This window comes from Ananas comosus, linkage group 1, assembly GCF_001540865.1.
Source record: "Ananas comosus cultivar F153 linkage group 1, ASM154086v1, whole genome shotgun sequence".
Classification (NCBI taxonomy): domain Eukaryota; kingdom Viridiplantae; phylum Streptophyta; class Magnoliopsida; order Poales; family Bromeliaceae; genus Ananas; species Ananas comosus.
The window spans coordinates 15,685,321-15,706,462 of NC_033621.1; the positions used below are offsets into that span (position 1 = coordinate 15,685,321).

Genomic DNA, 21,142 nt, shown 5'->3' on the forward strand with positions numbered 1-21,142 from the left:
GCGTACCGGTACGCGCCCTGCGTAACGGCCAAACCCGAGAGCAAACCCGAGGGCTGCGCAGCCTGGCAGCGATGGCTGTACCGGTACAGCCATCATGCGTGTACCGGTACACCAGCTCCAGAAAGCTGTTTCTCGATCTGTTTCGATTTCTTTTCGCGTCCAACAACGCTAAAACTATTCCAACACTTTTGGTACTCATTTTTACTCTTCCAAACATGTTGAAATACCAAATGGGACTTGTCCCAAACTTTCGTTTGCTCACTTTGGTCCATTGTGCCAAAGTTAGCCAATATCGTCGAATTTCGATATCTTACATGGTGGTTGGGCCGAACGAGTTATTGTTGCTAGTGGGCTGGGTCGTTACACATTCCAACAATGTTGGAAGGGCTAAAAATGAGTTTAAGAGGTGTTAGAAAGATTTTAGTATCGAACGGCGCGAAACAGAATCGAAAACGGCGTAAAATTGCATTATGGAGCAAAGTGTACCGGTACAACCATCGAGTTGTCACCGGTACAGCATTGCAGGCCGAGAGAGAGAAGGTCTCGAGTTTGAGAAATTTTGCTGTGTTACCGGTGACACCCCTGGTGTGTACCGGTACACTTTGGAAAAACCTGCGAGAATTGCTCTCGGGTTTGCCTCTGTGTAATCGTGTTACCGGTGACACCCTAAAGTGTACCGGTACACTTTGGGTCTGACAGCAAAATGAGAACTATTGTAAATGCAAATGTTTGGAGGGTTTTGTTGTAATTATTACAACATGTTAAGACCCCAATGACCCTCCTCACTCTCTCCCATAGCCATTCGCCCCCTTCCTCTCATTTCTCTTGCTTTCTCTCTCTAGAGAGCTCTCCGAAAGGTTGATTTGGAGGGGATTTGAAGGAGAAACTTGAATTTTGGTGACTTGGAGAAGATCTAGGGCTCTCCTATAAGGTGGACTTGGGGATAGCTTTTGGCTAAGGTGAGTTTTGTGGAAGAATAGCTCTAGGGTTAGGATTTAAACTCTAGATTTTAGAGTTTTGAGCTTCTTAGAGGTTTTAGAAGCATGCTAGAGCCTTGAACACCATAAAAAATATGGTTTTCTTGGAACCCTCTAATGGTGGATTTTTAGGGCTTACATTTTAAACCCTAGAAATGATTTAGATAGTTCTAAATGAGCTTCTAGATGTTGGACAAGCCCTCTTTTGCTTGTTTTAGAGATCAAAACCTAGAATTGAGCAAACGGTGTTGTTAGGGCACCCAATTTGGGGCTTTTGCCTCCGAATGTTTTAAAGGCAAATTGACCTTATAGAAACCTAATTGGCGGTATTCCCGACGGATGGGACAACTCCGTTTGACGTTACGAAAAGGTTTAGATAAAGTTATTTTGAAAAAGCCTAATTTGGCTTCGTTTTGCCGCAGGCGAAAAAGTAGGGCTTCAAAAATCCCGAGAAATTCACCGTAGCATCCTCTCAACCATCTAAAGTGGGTGGCGCAATTCGAGGACCTCGGAATTTCTTTTATGTCTAAAGTGTCATATTTGAGCATATGTGTATTGAACATGAAATTGCATAGTAGGGTTATATGTGAGCATTACATTGCTTGTTGTGAGTACAAATGCATGTGGATTACTAGCAAAATTGTGAGAATTTATAAACCCTATTTATGCATGACAAGTGACAAGAACTTAGTAGACTTAGTAAACAAATGTGACATTTTGACATAGAAATAGAAGGTGACAATGATGAGTCGAGAATGCTAGAGTTGGAACACTTAGAAAACAAGTGTAGCATGTGTACAAGAACATAGTAGTGTATATGACACTAGAGAAAGTAAAGAATGCAGGTAAAAGTGTGATAGCGACATTATAACATAACAACCTTAGAGTTAAGGATCATATATGCATTGTTTCTTTATAGTTAAGGAATGGATTGAACTTGACATCCTTATAGTTAAGGATTGGATCATACTCGCCTGTAAGCCCTTGCTCGAGGGTGGTAGCTTCCCCTAGGGCGATATGCTCCGGAGTTATCATCACTGGGTATAGTAGCCTCCCCAGAGGACGGTCCCGTCGGGTGTAGTAGCCTTCCCGATACTGGGATTTGAGTTGGTGAGTTGTTGATTGCGAAACCTACGGGTTAGCCAAGAGATTGAGCAACGAGATTGTGACATTGCATTCATCATGAGCATTTTATAGAGCATTGCATTATTTATTGTTCAAGCATATTAGCTGCATTTGTATAGTTCGGTTACTATCTATATCTCTTTTCTTCTATTATACCTGATTTAGACCTAGTGGGAAAGTCGGCGTGGTCGGTTGTCGAACCCACTGGGAACTTTGTTGTAGTTCTCACCCCACTATTTTCATAGAGCTGGGACCGAGCGAGCCGGCGGACGATCGCGGTAAGGGCATCGCGCCCTAGATAGAGACCACCCGAGTTGGTTTCACATTTTGGTCTAGTTGCATATTCTTTAGTTATTATCTTTTGTATTTCGATGATTTTATTATTATGAGCATGTTAAATGAATGATGTATAAGATACTTCATATTTCAATGCAAGAACTTATATTTTGAGACCATGTGATGTAAAGAGAAGAAATAATGCAAAAATGTAAATGATTTCCTAAGTGTAGTTTATTGCTTTCACTTTTGGCTATTGCTTGTCCTCGTGCAAGCCATTGTGTATGCTTCCACTTATGCAATTTTATACTCTATCTGTACCTGTTGTTGAGCCTTGGGCGGACTGGGGAGGCTCTGTCCGTTCGGCGTCTGTTCGACACGCTCGAACCGACCAAAAGGATCGGGCTCCGGGCGTGACAACTCCTTTTAGGTTATAGCGACACTCTTTAACTGTCACTATATACCTAGCGACCCCACATATAGCAACACATTTTAAAAGTGTCGGTAATTTAGCCAGCAGCACTTTTGTTGACCTGTACCGACATTTAAAAGTGTCGCTATAGACCGTTTTTGTTGTAGTGATTGGAACTATCTAAAAACCAAATTTCATAGTTTTTCAACATCATTTATCAAGCAATCAAAAGGTCTCAAAAATGATTATTTTAACGGTCTATGTGGCAGGTTTTTAAGTTCAACGGTGTAGAACAATCCAAATTACATGAATCTTTAATAAAAAATTATATTTAATATTAATAGCAAGATCAATACTTCTGATTTGAAACTTGAGTTTTTTATCACTATTTTTTATGAAATTTTTATTTTCAGCCGTTCATTTTGAGACTCACTAAGCAAAGAAAGTCAAAAAATTATGAAATTTGGTTTCTAGATAGTTCCAAATAGCGTATATCATGTCTAACAAAATAGATCGCCAAATCGGATGTCCCATCATCAAAAATAACTTACAAGTATGAAGACTTCCATACTTTCGAAAGCATAGAAGCCTAGCTCAAAGGAACATATAATAAAGCACAAAATAATTGTATACAGCAACAAACTGTAGCAGTATCACAATATAAAGCTACTTGCTAGAAGCACAACAAAGATTACTTCTTGTCAATATAATTTACGTATTTATATGCATTAATCAAGTAAGAGAAGGCAGAAGATAAGTAAAGAAACATGTTCTCTCAAGAAGTTCAATTCACTGCAGGTTAAGTGCAGACACCTAAGAACGCAAACTATGAAAATATAAAAAATGAGGGTAAAAAAATGCCTTTAGGATGATAAAGAAATAGACCGAGAAGCTAACCTTTTTCCATTTCGCAATTAGATTACAGTCTGCATAGCCCTGATCGAGGCAGAATTCATATATGTAACGGCTCTTATGATGTGCAATTCGAAATATATGTCAAAGTGCTTTGCATTTTCTCCTGCCATCATGTGGATCATTTTCAGCTGCTCAGAATAACTTATATGTAAGCATGAAAGGCATCGTCTTCTGTATAAGGAAAGAAAATAGAATAGATCACTAACTTCTCTCATCTTTGCTTCTAATTCACCGTGAGTAGGCTAATAAGCTCCCATCCTTCTGGATATTCACCGGGATCGTCTTTATCTTAGGCATGGTGCTTAAATGACAACTGCTTCCCACCTTTTATTTTCAGATCGCAAATGCTGCAGTACACAAAAGAATGTATTAAGATATTTCCATATATCAAAGTGGAGCTGTTCTTGATAGAAAGATATTGTTTGAAAATTATCGAAGGAAACAACCATCCTAGTTCTGACCTTTCCTCCTTGCATGACAACAGGTAGTATTCCCGATCATTTCTGATGCTAAGAGGGTGTTTGGATGAGGGTATGTTTGGTTGGCCGAAAGTGAAGCACCAAAAGTAGCCCTTTTAAAAAATGACGTCTTATCGGCTATTTACTTTGCAAAATTGAATATGAGAATCACTTTACAAAAATGGGTTGGTAAAGTGAGTTGTAACTATAGTTTACTTTTTTAACTTCGGCTCACAAAATTCCAAGTTCACTGAAAGTGGAGAGCTTATCCAAAAAGGTATATTTGGTCTTAACTTTAATTTTTGAATTTATTTTTAAAATTGAATTTCAACTTAAGTTTGAATTAAAATCATGAATTTAATTTCAAATTCATAATGTTATTTATAAATTCAAATTCAACACACAATTTTTAAATTTAAATTTGTGAATTTATATTTAAATTTAAATTTTTATTTAAATTTGAATTTTAATTTTAATTTTAATCAAATTATTTTTAGCAAGAACTTCAACTTGAACTTTGAATTCAAATTGTTCCAAATTATAAATTCAAATAATTGGTTGAAATTTGAATTCAAAATTTAAAGTTTAAAGTAGAAATTTGAATTTGAATTTAATTTTGCATTTTGAATTAATTTCAATAATGAGTTTCATTTGAATTTTGAATTTGATTATGAATTCAAATCTTCAATTTGAATTGTGATTTCTGTCACGCCCCGCATTACCATGTTTCCCCGGGCATGGCAACAGACCCGCCATATACATAGGAATTTTTCGTGTATGTAAGGACTGAGATTTTTGACAGTGCAACTAAACTCTCTGTTGACGATGTTTATGTGTGTAATTTAATTACATAAGCACTCGTCAAGTTTCAGGAGAAATCGAGTTAAAACGGAGATTCTACGCGATTTCCAAGTTTCACTTAAAGTGAATAGTAACTCGATTTTCCGGAGAAGCCACGGTGTGAAGTTGGCTTCAGGCTCGTATCAGACTCCGTTCATAGCGGTCCAATAGCTCGTTTCGACCGGTTCAGCTGTTCTGGAACTAATGGCGCTGACGGATTTTGAGTTTGATGCACGGATTTTGAGAAAATCTAAAAATACGCGTTTTATATGTATTTGTGCGTCATTTTGGCCTTATGGAGAGAGATTGGATTTCGTCGCGAATCCGCGACCGTTTGGGGTGAAACGAAATCGTAGCTTTGTTGTCTCCGTGGTGCTGATCGCACCGGTGCAATCCGTTCGCAAATCTGACGGACGGATCTGCAGAGATCGCGCGTTGATCGAGGAGAGGTCGGTAGTGGCAAAATGGTATTTTCGCGAAAGTCGCGACATTTTATGTACCGTTTTGCGTGAGATCGCACGTGGAGGGGCGTTCATGCGTTTTAGTCGTTCGGTGAAGGGCTCGGATTGAAATTCCGATGTTTGGTGGATCTTTTTGCAAGTTGCGCCTCGGTATTTATAGTTGCTCTTAGGGTTTGCTACTAGAAACCCTAACCCTAGCCTTGCCCTAGCCCAGCCGCCTCCCTCTCCTTCCCCTGCACGCAACTACCTGCGCCCAGGCCGCCGCCATGACTTAGAGCCACGGCCGCCAACCCGCCTGGAATGATAGGCGCCCTCTACTTCATCTCGTCCTCCTCTCTCTCATTCATCCTTCTTCCCCTCTTTCTCTTCGGGTTGAGAAGGAGGCCCGTGACTGGGTTGCCTCCAAGCTCCGGACCCAGAGTCGCCTCTGACGCCTATGCGGAGTTCCCCCCGGCCGGTCCCTTGCCGCCGCCGCCGTCGCCTGCGCAACGCGCTACTGCTGGTTCTGCATTGGAACTGGCGGCGCAACCCCATCCGACTCAGCGCTGAGGCTTGCGTGGCGCCTACCCCGTTGCGTCGCCGTCGCTCGTCGCCCGGCCCAACCCCGAGGCACCCTTGACCTCCTTGGGTAGTCGACCGCCGCCGCCCCGAGTCGCCCGGAGCGCCGCCGCGGCTGCACCAACCGCCTGCTGCCTTCCAGACCGAGCCCGGGCTGAGGCAGGTCTGCGACTCTTCCCCGCGTCACCACCACCTTGGGCCACCCCGTGGCACCCCCTTCGACCTTGGGTAGTCGGTCTCCGCCTCCCCGAGCCATCCCGAGCGCCGCTACCACGCTGCAGCCGCCTGGCGGGTTCCCTGGGCAAGCTCGGTCCGAGCCGAGCTCGCATTTCCTTCCCTGCGTCGCCGCCGCTTGGGGCCGCACCCGAGTTACTCCTACGGCCTCTGGGGACCTGCCGCCGTCGTCCCTGAGCGCCCCGGCCGCCGCCGTGGCCGCAACTGCCCTCGGAACCCGAGCCGGATCTTGTGCGGGCTTGGTTCTCTCCTCCGCCGCCGCCGTCGCTTCCAGCCGCCACTTGAGGTGAGCACCGTATTCCTCACCACCCCCGCACCCGACCCTGGCCCCCGCGCGCGCCGCCATGTCGCCGGTGGCCGGCCGGAGCAATCTTGCTCCGGCCAAGCCCGAAATAGGGCTTAGTTTAGGATGGGTTTGTGTGCTGTGCTTCTCGAGCCTCCCTGATCAATACGGAAGGGAGCACGATGATCGTGACTCTTTTCTGATCATCGTGCTCACCTTGGTTTTTGTCGGGAAGGCCCCGTTCCAATGTTTCGGCGGTGTCGACCCTGTTGAGCCTGTTTGGCTGCTGTTTTTGGGTTTGTGCACGTTTCTCCGGCGATCCGAGGCTGTTATGATGCCTCCGAAGGTGAGCACGGTGGTCGTTGGTCAGTTCTGATCACAGTGCTCACCTTAATTTGGATCAGCGGATGTCGTATCGGCCTGTTCGGCGCGATTTTCCCCGACTGCGCGCTATTCGCTAAACCTTCGGGTTGCTCCCGCGCTTTCCACAGTGAGCCATTGTGCTCCCGACCGTGAGCACGGCCTCCGGCACGTCGGGACCTGTCAGTACGTGTCTCGGCGGAACTTCGAGGTCATCAGTTTGTGAGAACGAGTCATAGGAGCCGCCCGATTTACATAAAATGATGGATTTTATGTAAACATAGGGGCTTTTGTGCAATTGTACTCCTTGTGGCTACTGTGGGCAGCGTGTAAGAGTGTGTTTGACCTCTGGACTGATTGTCCATGATCCTGTAGCTTTCGTGGAAATCGAAAGGTCGATTTCGGTGCGTTTTTCGACGAAATTCGTCGAAAGAACGCGATTTCGGTTCGGATTCTTTTCGACGGTGTTTGTTTGCTCTGTGTTTTGTCGCTGAGCCTTAGTTTGGCGGGTCACCATCATCACATTGTGGGTCCGGTGATGATGGTGAGCGACGGTGGGTTCCAGTGTCGAAATAGACATTTCGGGAACCCGAATTCGCACAATTATTCGGCGATAATTGTGTAGGGGTGTTATCTTGTGTTTACTACCAAAAACATCAAATTGAGAGGTTTTGGGGCAAGCAGGTGACTCGTGACACGAAGTCGGTGAGTTTCGGGACACTTAGTGGGTCCCGACGGCGTCCCGGTGTGGTTTTCGGACTTCGGCGAGTTACGGTATCAATCGGTATTAGGAAATCGATTCTCCGTGGGATGTTTGTGGGTTGATGCTTTTAGGTTTCTTAGCTGTGGTTAGACTCTAACCCAGTGGACCTCCTTAGGTCCAGTTGACGTTCTTTTTGCGTCAGGAGACAGACGCGACATTCGTGCGGTGGTATCTTCGATCCGAGTCGGTTACAGTGGTGCACGCTCGAGTGAATTCTTCTATCCCTGTTTTCTATGCTATTTTCGATTTATATAATGAGCTGCATTCCCCCGTTGTTTCTTTCATACCTTACTCATATATTCTTATGCTCACAGTATCATGTGTTAGGAGTGATAGTTTACTCCCTATGTTATACTGGTGACCTGATTGGTTCGGTTCTCGTACTATCGTTCGATTACCCTGAGTCGGTATACCCTAAGCGGGTGGGAATTGTCGCTAACGCGACGGATTATTATAGTTTACTCAGGTTCCACTGTTTCGGTATGTTTTGTACCTAGTCAGTCTGCTTCATGTGTCCCGTCTCGTCGATGGCCTTTGAGGTCGGATGTACCCTGAGGGGTAGGTAGGATTTCGGCTGTGCCTGACGCGTAGTTCTGGACTATTACGAGAATAACTCCTGTGACCTATCGGTCAGGTTTCTTGCGGTTCGTATTTTAGTTGACATCGAGCAGTACTGGACATATTTCTTATTTACTCTGGCCTGTTGTCTTATGGTAGTATCCTGTATAGGGGTAGAGTAGATGGCATCGCTTATACGATTACTTTGTGACTTGGTTGGTCTGGTTTCTATTTCATTCGGTGACTTGGTTTGGTCGTTTCGTTACTTTTCCGTACATTACCAACTCTCGGTCGGTTCACGTTGTTTAACCTTGATGACCTAACACGGATCGGTATGCCCAGAGGCAGTGATTGTCGGCCTGATTGCGCGCGGTGGATTGATCATATCCGGCATGTTGATCGCCACAGCTCCGGAGTGGGCATTTTCACGTACACCAGCGAGGCTTGATCCCCCCAGCACAGGACGGTGTTCTTTTCCGGGAAAATGTGGTGCTACATCCGGACCCGTTGAGCCCAGCGGTTGTTGTCTTGTGCTAGGGTTACATCCGCAGGCGTGACAGATAGTGGGCTTTTGCCTGGCCTGACCGACAGCGGTTTAGATTGGGTACTATTTTGGACTTCTCGTCCGGTTGCGCATTATAGCTATCATAGCGGTTGTTGCATATGTACTTCTAGTTCTTTCTTTACAGTTTGGTCTTGTCTACTTATAAGTTTTGATTATCCTTGTATGCCTTCAGGTTGTACATTTACAAGTTACGGTAGTTGTGTTTTATATATAATATATCTCGTTCGTCCATTATCGGTGTAGCTTACTGTTTTACTTACCCAGTGATTGTTGGTTATCTCTTCCTGATCCGGTGAGTACTCCCTCGCCTTCTTCGCCGTTGCGGTACCCACTGGGAGGGGAAGACAATGTTTACCATGTTCTCACCTCCCCCACCATTTTCAGGTATACGCGGGCGATGAGTAGTGGGACGGAGACGTGATGGTCGTTGTAGCGGTCACGTAGAGCTTGCCGGCCCAGGTTATTCGATTTAGTTGTTATCCTTAGTTTTCTGCTTGTTATATGTTTTAGTAGTTTATGTGGTCAGTGTTTATTTACATTTGAATGTGGATTTTCTGGATTTTGTAAAATAAAAGGTTTTCTACCCCTCGTGGTAGCCTTTTTAAAAGAATAAAAGTTTCTGTGTAGGAAACAGTTTTCAAAAGATTTTTGCGGATTTCTGTTTAAACCTTGAATGTAAAATTGTGATGTGAATGGTGAATGTATGAATGTATGAATGTATAATTATCTTTATATTCATCTGGTTGTGGTTGTATCCTGGTTGTACTGTGTATTTGATCGACGCCGTGCAAATACAGGGGAGACTCTGTCCGTGTGAACAGTGGATTCCCTGTATTTGTGGCGGATCTGGCATACTCTGGGGTCAGATTTTTAAAAAAAAAAAAAAAAACTCAGACGCTTTTCCGCTTTGTTTTAAACTGAAGAGGGACCCCGGGGCGTGACAGTGTATACGAAGCGATAGCTGTACCTGTAAACAATTCATAGCCACAACCAAGTGTATCGAGCTACAAGAACTAAAACATGTATATATAAAACATGAAGGGTACTGTACATACAAGAGTCCACTAACCAACTCGCTCCAGTGAGGACAACGACAACATAACCATATGTACAAAAACCCCAAAACTACCTCTGATGGGTGCTCCTCTAGCACGGCGACAGGGTTGGAAGGGATCTAGCTCGTGACTCCCTTACCACGGTTAGAATTAGCAATAGCAGCAGCCGCAGACAAAGGCTCTGCAAAAGGTGTCAACAACAGGGTGTGAGAACTACTGCAAAACAGAGTAGTCCTCAGTGGGTACCGTCACTGACCTCAACGGCCCACCCACTAAGTCTACAGAACTATGTACAAGGGATAATAAGGAAAGCTGGAAAGAACTCTACAGCTACATGCCGCTATACTATTGTTAATCAACACAGGCTATCTGTAGATATAAACATGCATCACACTGACCCAATCCACAGGGACTGCGATACACCCATACTACACCGTACACCACCCCGAGGGTGGCCGGTGGAGAGCAAAAGTCCAAACCAGACTACTATGATATTAACGCAAGATAGCCAGACTCCGGAGCGGCACTCGTGGGCGCGACCCAAGTGAGTATGCAAGCGTGTCTCTATGGAGCTCAATCAGGCTCTTATAGGTTGTAATCAATGCAAATGGGTCTAACCGGTCTACGACCAAAAATAACATGCCTTTGGCACAATCTGATGCAAATCTGGGTCCACCGCCAACCACGACGGCACCCGACAGTACAGAACAGTCTACACACTACTGTAAAACGAGCTCGGCCCCTCAGTACGAGCGTAAACTCACCCTACACTAATCTGTGTATCTAGTACGCACTAACAGCGGGGATACAAAAGAACGACAACTCCTGAAGCTAAATCTGGTAACTTTTCAGAAAATGACAGTGTAGGTTTAACGAGTTTTCTCCTAAGTCAATTCCAAGTTCAGCATATAAATTTGTCTAAAATACTAGATCATGCTCCAAAACTCAGATCTCATAAAACATGTCTTTTCTGAATTTGAGCTACAACGTAATAACCAAAACCAAAAACCACATGCTGACAACACTACGACTTAGGAGGAAATCCGACGATTTCAGTAAACATTAACCCACCTCGAGCGCTCGTCGAACGTCGGTAAGAAGCCGACAGGAGGAGACCCACGCGTTCGCTCGACCTCCAACGGCTCAACCGAGACACCCACGCGCACGAACAGTCCTTCAGAGAAATGTTGAATCCGAACGAGCTCGATCTGCGCCTTCCTAACTAACGGCAAACCCCAGCTGGAGAGAGAGAGGAAAAGAAGAAGAACCCTCCTCCTGAAGCGCTCTACGCATATATATAAAGGTTGGGTTAGGTTGGAATGAATGACACTTCAAAAGACCAAACTATCCCTTACCAACAAACTTTTCCACCTGGAGTACCGGTACCCAACTTGAATACTGGTACTCGGCCCCTCAAACCGCAGTCTCGCACGCTGGGTACCGGTACCAACCCGATGCAGTACCGGTACCCGAGCTCGATACCGGTACTCGACAACAGATACTGGTACTCAGCATCAGTATGCGCAACCCGAGAGCATCATGTTCTGTAATCCCAATAGAGTACCGGTACTTCTCCTCAGGTATCGGTACTCAACACTGAAATACTGCACTTTGCAGATTTCAGTGTCAGAACTCCACTCTCGTATCGCGCTGAGTCCGTTTTGCGTCTATTTCGCGCCAAAATGACTCCGACTTGTCTCGACACCCACCAGACATGCCGACAAGCCACAGATACTGAAATCACACAGACCGCTAAACACCAAGGACACTACAATTTAAACTAAAATTTAAATTTAAATTTAAATTACTGGTTTAAATTTAAATTCAACTTATGAATTCAAATTTAAATTACTGGTTTTAAGTTTTATGTTGAAATTTGATTTTAGAATTTAATTTAAGTTATAAGTTGTCACTTAAACATTAAATTCAAATTGTAAATTTAATTATATGTCTTAAAATTTTTATTATAAATTCAACTCACATTCAAGTTTAAATTCAAAACTTGAAATTTAATTTTGAATTCTAAATATAATTTTACATTTAAAATTTTTATTTAAATTACGAGCATAAGTCATATGTTTATATTTCACTTCTTTATTTATAATCTGAAATTGAACCTACAAAATTATATATAATCAAAAATTGAACCTACAAAATTATAATATTCTCTCTGTCTCTCCAGTTCTCTCTTTCTCCCTCAGACCCTCTATCAAAAGATGATATTTTATGATATTTTTTGAATGATAATATTTTATGATAATTTTTGATAATTTATATCTTGTGTTAATTTTTTTAAAAAAATTTATATTGTGTTAATTTTTTGAAATTTGAAGTGCTAATTTTTGAAGAAAAAATCCCAATTTTTTAGAATTTACTTTGTTATCTCTTTTCCTTTAAAAAAAAAAAAAGAATTATCTTGTCTTCTCTGTTATTGATGATGTTTATTTTCTAATATTTATCTTATAGTTATTTCATGTTGATTCGCCAAAATTTTATCTATTAAATTTTAAAATGTGGGAAGTTTATGCTATTTATTCAGAATTTAACTTACATCAGATCAAACAATTGAAGTGTCAAAAATCGATTTTGGTGAACGAACTTACATCATTCCAAACAAAACATAGAAGCTAAATTTAGTGAAGGTTGATCTTCACTAAACACGAGTTTCGTTTGTACCTCAATCCAAACATCCCCTAACAGTTGTCGTTTTTGCCCATGATGACACATCTCAAGTCATGGAGTAAATACTTTTCGTTTCTTTTTCACATTAAACACCTTTGCGCCATGTCACTAAACTGAGTATTTTTATATTGACCGCTATGTCGTTAAACTGAGCAATTCATATCCAATCGACCGCCATGCCACTAAACTGAGCACTTTTATATCGACCGCCATATCGTTAAACTGAGCATTTTTATATCGACCGCCATGTCGTTAAATTAAGCACTTTTATATCGACCGTCATTATCACGACCCGCGACCACTCGTCTATTTGGCCGAGGTCGCGGCGCCGCCGACAGACCGCCGAACGGACAGAGTTTTTCCTGTATGTCCTAGGCGTTGCAATCAATACAAGTACAAGAAGTTCCAACCAGGAACAGTATTCAAGCAAGATTGCATAAGGAAGGTATCAAACAACATAACACATCCTATGTTATTACAAGCATTCCCATTAGATTCATTTTTACATCACATTTGCATTATTACATTACATTTTCTTCCAAATACAATTAATGATTGCAATATTATTACAAGTTTGTCTGTTTTCTTTTCCCGCTACCCCTAGGCTATGCCGACTCGGGGTACCTCTATCTCTGGTCTCTGGGGTAGGGCGCTATCTATGGAGCTACGCCCTCGCCTTGCGCCGCCGCGCCGCTCACGTGCGAACCTGTAACACACCAAAACAACATGGGGTGAGAACCAACTCCATAGTTCCCAGTGGGTACGGCCACCCAAGGGAAGAGCTCGACCAGCTACAACATGTTAGTCCAACAGATATCCAACAGATATATATATATATATATATATATATATATATATATTCAAGTATTGAAATACATGTTGTGCCTCACAATATGCAATATGAAATTCATGCAGTTTATGCAACCATGCAACCAACTAGTAGTTCAATCGATACTACTTTTATTCCTGTTATTCACAGTTCAACCAATTGACTTCTAAGTTTTCCTCTATCTTAGATTCCTGTCAATTACGATTCTGCTCATAGGGTTTAACCTGCTTTTATAAGCTATCCACACGACTCGGTCTTGAGTCAATCATACGCGGAATACCGCACAAAGTCAGGCTCAAGGTGAAGGATGTCTCACATGCACCTCAGCTCTAAATCCACTCAACTGGGATGCAACTAAAACTCATATAATGCATCAAATAGTAAAGGTTTACTATCATGCTAATGAATTCGATCTATGTTCGAATAATAATGTTCAATGACATTGTTCACTGTTCTATTACCCAATCTGTAGCGAAGCCCTTGGGTTCGACAATAACTCACCTTTCAATCCCAAAGTAGGGAGGGGGCTCTAAGTGCACCCAAGCCCGGGACCGTCTGCGGACCTCCATGTGGTCCGGACCTCCAAGTGGTCCTAATCGCACGACACTCCGAAAAACTCGACGACAATCCCCTCCATGTGGGGATAGGATGGCTATACCACCCCAAAAGCAGACTGTGTGCTAGATCTATCCTCTCCAAGTGAGGATACACTACAACTAGGGTCAACAACCCAATCGAATCCTTTCCAAGTGTAATATACTGGATCTTGGGCCCATTGGCAAGCTCAAGGGTTGGATTGGTTTTTGGAACTGGTCTACGACTTTTGATTGACTGTTGAAAGGTATTGACAAATTATTGAAGTGAGTAAGTAACTAGAATTGGAAAATGGCATCGTGAATGCATTATCAATTGCAACGCTTCGAATTTGGTCAATTATGAAGTTCGAATGTGGGAAATGGTAAATAAAACTACCCTACATATTCTAAAAGGCTTAGACAAGTTTTTGGACAAGTTTTTGGACAAGTTAGAGGGTGATTGGAAAGCTAAAAGCAAGAAAGTGCATTGCTTTGGCGAAATCAGCATTTTTTTTCTGCTTGCTGTACCGGTACAGCCACATCGTGTACCGGTACGCAGCGCCAGATACGTGGCAGTAAGGCTATTTCGGTAAATTCACATCTTATCTCTATCCATATCACCCCAGCACGACTCCTGGACCCCTGTGGAAAGCTTTAGAGCTCAGAGAAGGCTTCTTTCACCTTCTCCACTCTCTCTCTCTAGGGTTTCTCTCTCTACAAGTGAGAATCGCCGTTTCGCGCAGATTTTGTGCCGCGCTCGTCATTCGCTGGTTCGGAGACTTAAAGGAAGTTGTGGAACGTGGGGAGGAGGTGTTTTACTGAGTTTACTGCGAGATTATCACCAGGAAAAGCTGAATCTCAGCTTTAGAGAGGTATTTAACTCAACTTCTCTCTAGTTTGTAGTTTGGTGTCGGATTTGGAGTTGTTTGGATTTCCTTGCCTCCAACTGAACTAGAGGATGATTTCAGCAGTAAAGAGGAGTTAGTTTGACTGTGAATTACTCACTCTAGCTCAGAGAAAAGTCACTTTAAAGCTTGATAAAGATAATTGATGATTTATGACTTAATTTTGAAACTACACGGAGTTTAATCGAGCAATTGATGTCATTTGAAATTGTACCTTCGCAGCAGGTCTTCGAGCTTCGTTGAGCTGAANTTTCTTTATTATTATCTAGTTTTTGGCCCTTTAGTGTTTTTTTGTTTTAAACAAACAAAAATGCTAATCTAGAGATTTTCTCGTGCATTTCTCGCCCTCCTCGCCTCCGACATCGTCGAGGCCGCGCTCGCCACCGCCCTTTGGGGTAGGTGGGTGGGCCGCGTGCCCCTTCCTTCACCGGCAAGCTTCTCGGCCTCGAGAAGCACTTCCTTTTCCTTGCCGGTAACGGCAGTGGGGACGGCGAGTTTGTTTGGCGAGTAGAAAATCCGCTGCAGTGGAGGTGGAGGGCGAAGGCGGAGGAAGAGGACACGTTATCGTCCTCATTATTGTCGCGGAGGGCCACGGAGGCGGTGGAGGAGGGTCGGAGAGAAAAAAAAAAAGTGGGTCGCAGCGTGGCTTCGGCGGGGTTGGAGGCAAGTAGGGAGAAGGGAGCGCGGGAGAGAGTGGAGGTGAGGGTGTGAGGTGCAGAGACGATGGGGGTCGTTTCCGCCTTCGCCTCCATCGCCTTCTTCGGCGACAAAAAAAAAACACGAGAAAAAAAAGGAGAGAGAAAAAGGTATAAGGGTATTTTGGTCAGTTTACTAAAAATCTGGACCGAATCTACAAAATCGAAAAAGATGGCTCACTTTTGCAAAAGCGCAAAACTAGTGGTTTTTTATGCAAATTGGCCTTCTTTAAAATTTGAAAATATTATATATATAGAGTTGACCTGGAATGCTATCGATAGCAAACGGACTCCGTTGCCACCCATTTGTTTTCGATGATGGAGCCTCCAATTTGACGATCGGCACTGTTGAACATGATCTATACTAGCTACTTGAAGCATTTAGAAACCAAATTTTATGCTTTTCCGATATTGTTCTCTTGTCCATCAAGTGAATACAAAAATGAACGGCTGAAAGTGAATATCCTTTAAAAAGTGATGATAGGAGTCTTGTAATCAAGATCAAGAGTATAGATCTTGTTTTAAATAGTTTAAAGAATTTTCTAACAAAAATTCAATTGATTTGAATATCTTTACGCCGTTAAACGAGAAAACGGCTCTTATCGACCATTAAAATTACAAATTTTGAAACCTTTTGATCATTAGACAAATGGTATCGAAAAGATTTGAAATTTGATTTCTAAACACTTCAAGTGGTATAGATTATGTTCAATGGAGCCGATCGTCAATTTGGAAGTTCTATTATCGAAAACAAATCGGTAGTAAAATGACTGGTTTACTACCGATAGTATTCTAGCTCAACTCTCTCTCTCTCTCTCTCTATATATATATATAACACTGTGCTTTTTACGATAATTATCCGTATTTTTTAAAATTTAAAGTTTTCGTACACTAATTACTTCGAAATTGAATCCGAGCCATCCAGAACCAACAGAGATCCCCACATGTGATGTTACTTGTTAGAGTATGTCTCCTATTCTTTCAAAAATACAGAGATCTTTATATTTGTAAATTATTTTCGATGATAGGATATTCGATTCAACACTTGATTTTATTTAGGATAATCTACGCTATTAGAACTATTTAGAAAATAAATTTTATAATTTTTCGACATCATTTACTAAGTGATCAATACTCTCAATTCGAAATTAAAATATTTTATCACTATTTTTTGTGAGATTTTTATTTTCAGTCGTTTATTTTGAAACTACTCGTTCATTAGACAAATGAAGTCAAAAAATTATGAAATTTATTTTTCAAATAGTTCTAATAGCGTATATTATATCTAACGAAACCGATTGTTGAATTGGATGTTCTATTATCGAAAATAACTTACTAGCACAAAAACCTTCGTACTTTCGAAAGCTTAGGAGCCTCAGTCTTATATTGAAAACAAAATAAACAAATATCACTATTGATTGACTCTAGATTAGATTTGAATCCTTCAGCATATTGTCAGGATCATGCTATAAGAATAACTATTCGATCCTTATTTTTAACAATAATTTTATGCTGTAGAATAATTATACTATTAAACCAACCACCCATTCAACCCTAGGGGATCTCTATCAATTTAACCGGGGACCACTATCATTCTAACCGCACATCTATTCATCCAACGGCCGAAAACTCAATAGTACCAAGGGCTTGGTACTATTGATAGTTGTAATACATTGAACTTTCGCAAATTGCGGAGTTCGAGTGTGTGGAATGAAGTGTGGAACTATTCTACATGTTCTAAATGACTTGGACAAGTTTTTGAATAAGTTAGAGAGTGATTGGAGGGTTAAAAGTAAGAAAGTGCATTGAACTGGCGAAATTCAGCTTTTTTTGCTTGCTGTACCGGTACAGCCACTATGGTGTACCGGTACACAGTGGCAAATACGTGGCAGCAAGGTTATTTTGGTAATTTCACATCTTGTCTCTATCCATATCACCCCAGCACGACTCCTGGACCCCTGTGGAAAGCTTTAGAGCTCAGAGAAGGCTTCTTTCACCTCCTCCACTTTCTCTCTCTAGGGTTTCTCTCTCTACAAGTGAGAATCGCCGTTTCGCGCCGATTTTGTGTCGCGCTCGTCGCTCGCTGGTTCCGAGACTTAGGGAAGTTTGTGGAACGTGGGGAGGAGGTGTTTTACTGAGTTTACTGCGAGATTATCACCAGGAAAAGCTGAATCTCAGCTTTAGAGAGGTATTTAACTCAACTTCTCTCTAGTTTGTAGTTTGGTGTCGGATTTGGAGTTGTTTGGATTTTCTTGCCTCCAACCGAACTAGAGGATGATTTCAGCAGTAAAGAGGAGTTATTTTGACTGTGAATTACTCACTCTAGCTCAGAGAAAAGTCATTTTAAAACTCGATAAAGATAATTGATGATTTATGACTTAATTTTGAAACTACACGGAGTTTAATCGAGCAATTGATGTCATTTGAAATTGTACCTTCGCAGCAGGTCTTCGAGCTTCGTTGAGCTGAACTTGTACTCTTGGGAACTGGTTTGGAAGGTGTTCTAACCAGGGGTAAGTGGAAATTTCAGTTAGGAAGCTGAATTATTAAGGTTTCGGCAATATTAACGCATGTACAAGTTTATTAATGTCGTGTTGATGTTGAGCGCAGCGGGAATTCAACTGACCTTTGGGTCATCTTTGGTTGGCTTTGGGAAGCCTTTAGAGACTTAATTGGAGCGGAGTTGAGACCTATTGGAGTTGATTGTGGGACATAGTACGAGGTGGGTCTTTCATATTCATGTGAATATATGTATAATTCAAGGTATTGAGACTTGCATTAATACGTAGATCATATTGGATATGATAGCATCTTTAAACAGTAATGAAAGATTTATGATTTGTTCACTCCACATGGTTACATGTTTAAGTACTACGTAATCATGATACTAGTAGCTTGCATATGCAATTTAGTTTGATGTTATCCAAGAGGATATAATGGTAAATTCGTGAATGGATTGACTTGCTCTATTGAACAACAACGAGACAGATGTACTTAGGATTGAGCGATGCAATGTTATATAGCAGGTATAACGGCTAAACTTTGAAAGATCAGGTAAAGGCATTTGTTTGCATATGCATTTCTAATTGTGGAATGAATGGCATGGAGATCATGTGAAATGTGTTTTATTCGCTTATTTTATTTGCTTGTATTATCCTATTAGTTGCTACATTCACATGATAGATATATGTTCTAGTAGGTAACTAGAATTTTACATATGAGGACATAATTGAATGATTATTCAACTGAATGCGATCTAGTAGATAACTAGATATGGATGATGACATACTTGTATAATCAAGTAGAAGTTTATATTTGACTACAGAATATGTGCCATGAGTCATTGAACATACTTTTAGTAAACCACTTTCCTTATGTGTAAGGAGTAGTGAGAGAACTATGAATAAGTATACAGGTATAGCCTGAGAGAATCACTAGTGTGATGTAAAACTTTAACTTGTTAAGTTGTGTTAATGATTAGGTACAATCTTGTCAACAAGTTGTTGATAGCGACTTATGATTGGGTACTATAGTGCCGACCTTGGGTCGAGTTGAGATTCCATGTCAGAGACATGATGCTGTTGAGATACTTGTACACTGGACTATAGCTTGCATGCCATTACACTCTTTCGTACATGCTTGCGGGGGTCGCGCCCCCCAAGCCCCGCGTTCCGGAGTGGCTTGAGTTGAGATTCCATGTCAGGGACATGATGTTGTTGTGAGACTGGTACTGTGGACTACGGCTTACATGCCATTGTGCGCGTTTGCACACGCTTGCGGGGTCGCTCCTCCCGAAGCCAGCACTCCCGAACAGCTTAGCGACAGATGCTCGCAAACGTACGAAGTGAGCGCCGAAATGGAATGCCGTGGGAGAGGCTCATTCCTAGAGTGGGGATGTTGACTACCACGGGGCCATTAGGCACGGCGCGGCTTGAACTTACCTTGTGTAAGTCCGTTGGAAATTGGGTTATGTCAAGTACTTTAACCTTAGCTGGACAGAGTAACTTATTGATGAACAGACTAGAAAGTTGACATCTAAAGTGAGCTTAGTGCGGAATAACCTAGAAGTTGACATCATGATTGGTTAAAGACATAAAGAATGTTCATTCTTGCTAATGTAGAAAGTAATTACATGATATTATCTGTAATTCCGATAATAATGAATTAGCTTGCTTGCAATCTGGTATATGATTGGTTAAATTGTCAAATAAGATGATTGATAAAATCCATCGTGATAAGTGATACCTGTAGTCTATCGATATTTATTGATTGTCGAGCAAATAGCATGAGTAGCTTATTTTTACATTTGCTTATTGCATTTACGGGCTTATTGCACTTACTTGCATTATCTGTATTTACTCGCTTAATTATTGCTATCTACTCATGCCACAGTTGACCTAGTGGTGTACTTCGCCACTCTCGGCGGCTTACCCACTGGGAACTATTGTTTAATAGTTCTCACGCCCTCTTTGTTGTTGTTTTTTTTACAGAGCCTTCCACAGCGGGAAAGGCTAGGGTTCCTGGCGAGGGGTCAGCGACTAGCTAGAGCCTTTTTGGACGTGTACTAGATCACCTCCAGCAGTTTATATAGTTTAGTACCGAGATGTATATTAAGTTATTGTAATTGTACTTTATTCTTATTTCCTGTTCTAAGGCTTGGATTGTATAAGTCTAAACTTATAAGTCTTGCTCTGATTACCTAGTTGAATTATATGCTTTTACTATATGGTTTGTAGACGCCTTGTGTATACTTGCGTTGTGGTGTACACGGCGGGTCTGTGCACGCAACCGGATATGCTTCTGCTGGTACCCGGGCGTGACAGATTATAGTGGTATCAGAGCCTAGGGTTGAGTCTTAGTGGACTTAGTAAACCTTAGGCCAGTTGGACGATCAGGATTAGGAACGTGAGGGACGGGGTCTTTTGCGACTATGTTGAGCGAAAGTATTATGATTGGGTTATACTTATAACTCCAAAATTGTTGGAGTTCGATTGAAATGAATAACCTCTATGTCCTTCCAAAATCACGTTGGCGGCCGACAACGTGATATTGGGGAATAGTGGGCGGTCATTTCATTACTTTCGCATGATTGGGATTTTACAATTTTGAGTGGGGCTACGATAGCATGGGTTGTTTTAACCTGTGCCTATTTTGTTTGTTGCAGCTTGCAATGTCAAAGATGCACCCTACGGCGACTGAGACATCCGACCCAGAAAGACGTGCACCTGCTGAATTTAGCAAGGTTCGGGAATTAAAAGAGCAGCTGGCTTGTCACACCCCGAGCCCGCCTCTTTGGTCGGATTCGGGCACGCCAACAGACCGCCGAACGGACAGGGTTTCCCCTGCACGCGGACAGAGTCTCCCCTGTACGTTCAAGGCGTCGCAATCAATACAATTACAAGAGGTTCCAAACAGGAACAATTATCAACAACGATTGCATAAGGAAGGTATCAAACAACATAACACATCCTATATTATTACAATCATTCATCTCATCATTTTACATCGCATTTTTTCATTACATTGATTCTCAACTTCCAAATATACAATCGATTTCTAAACATAACATTACAACATCGATTCTTTTCTTTTCTTTTCTTATACCCCTAAGAAGCC

The 21,142-nt window shown here is 42.0% G+C and overlaps 1 long non-coding RNA gene across 1 annotated transcript; it reads left to right on the forward strand.

The window, feature by feature from the left end:
• LOC109721101 lies at nucleotides 18,007-20,032 on the forward strand. Its single transcript, XR_002219134.1, has 3 exons — nucleotides 18,007-18,039; nucleotides 18,137-18,248; nucleotides 20,017-20,032. It is a non-coding gene; the product is annotated as an uncharacterized LOC109721101 (long non-coding RNA).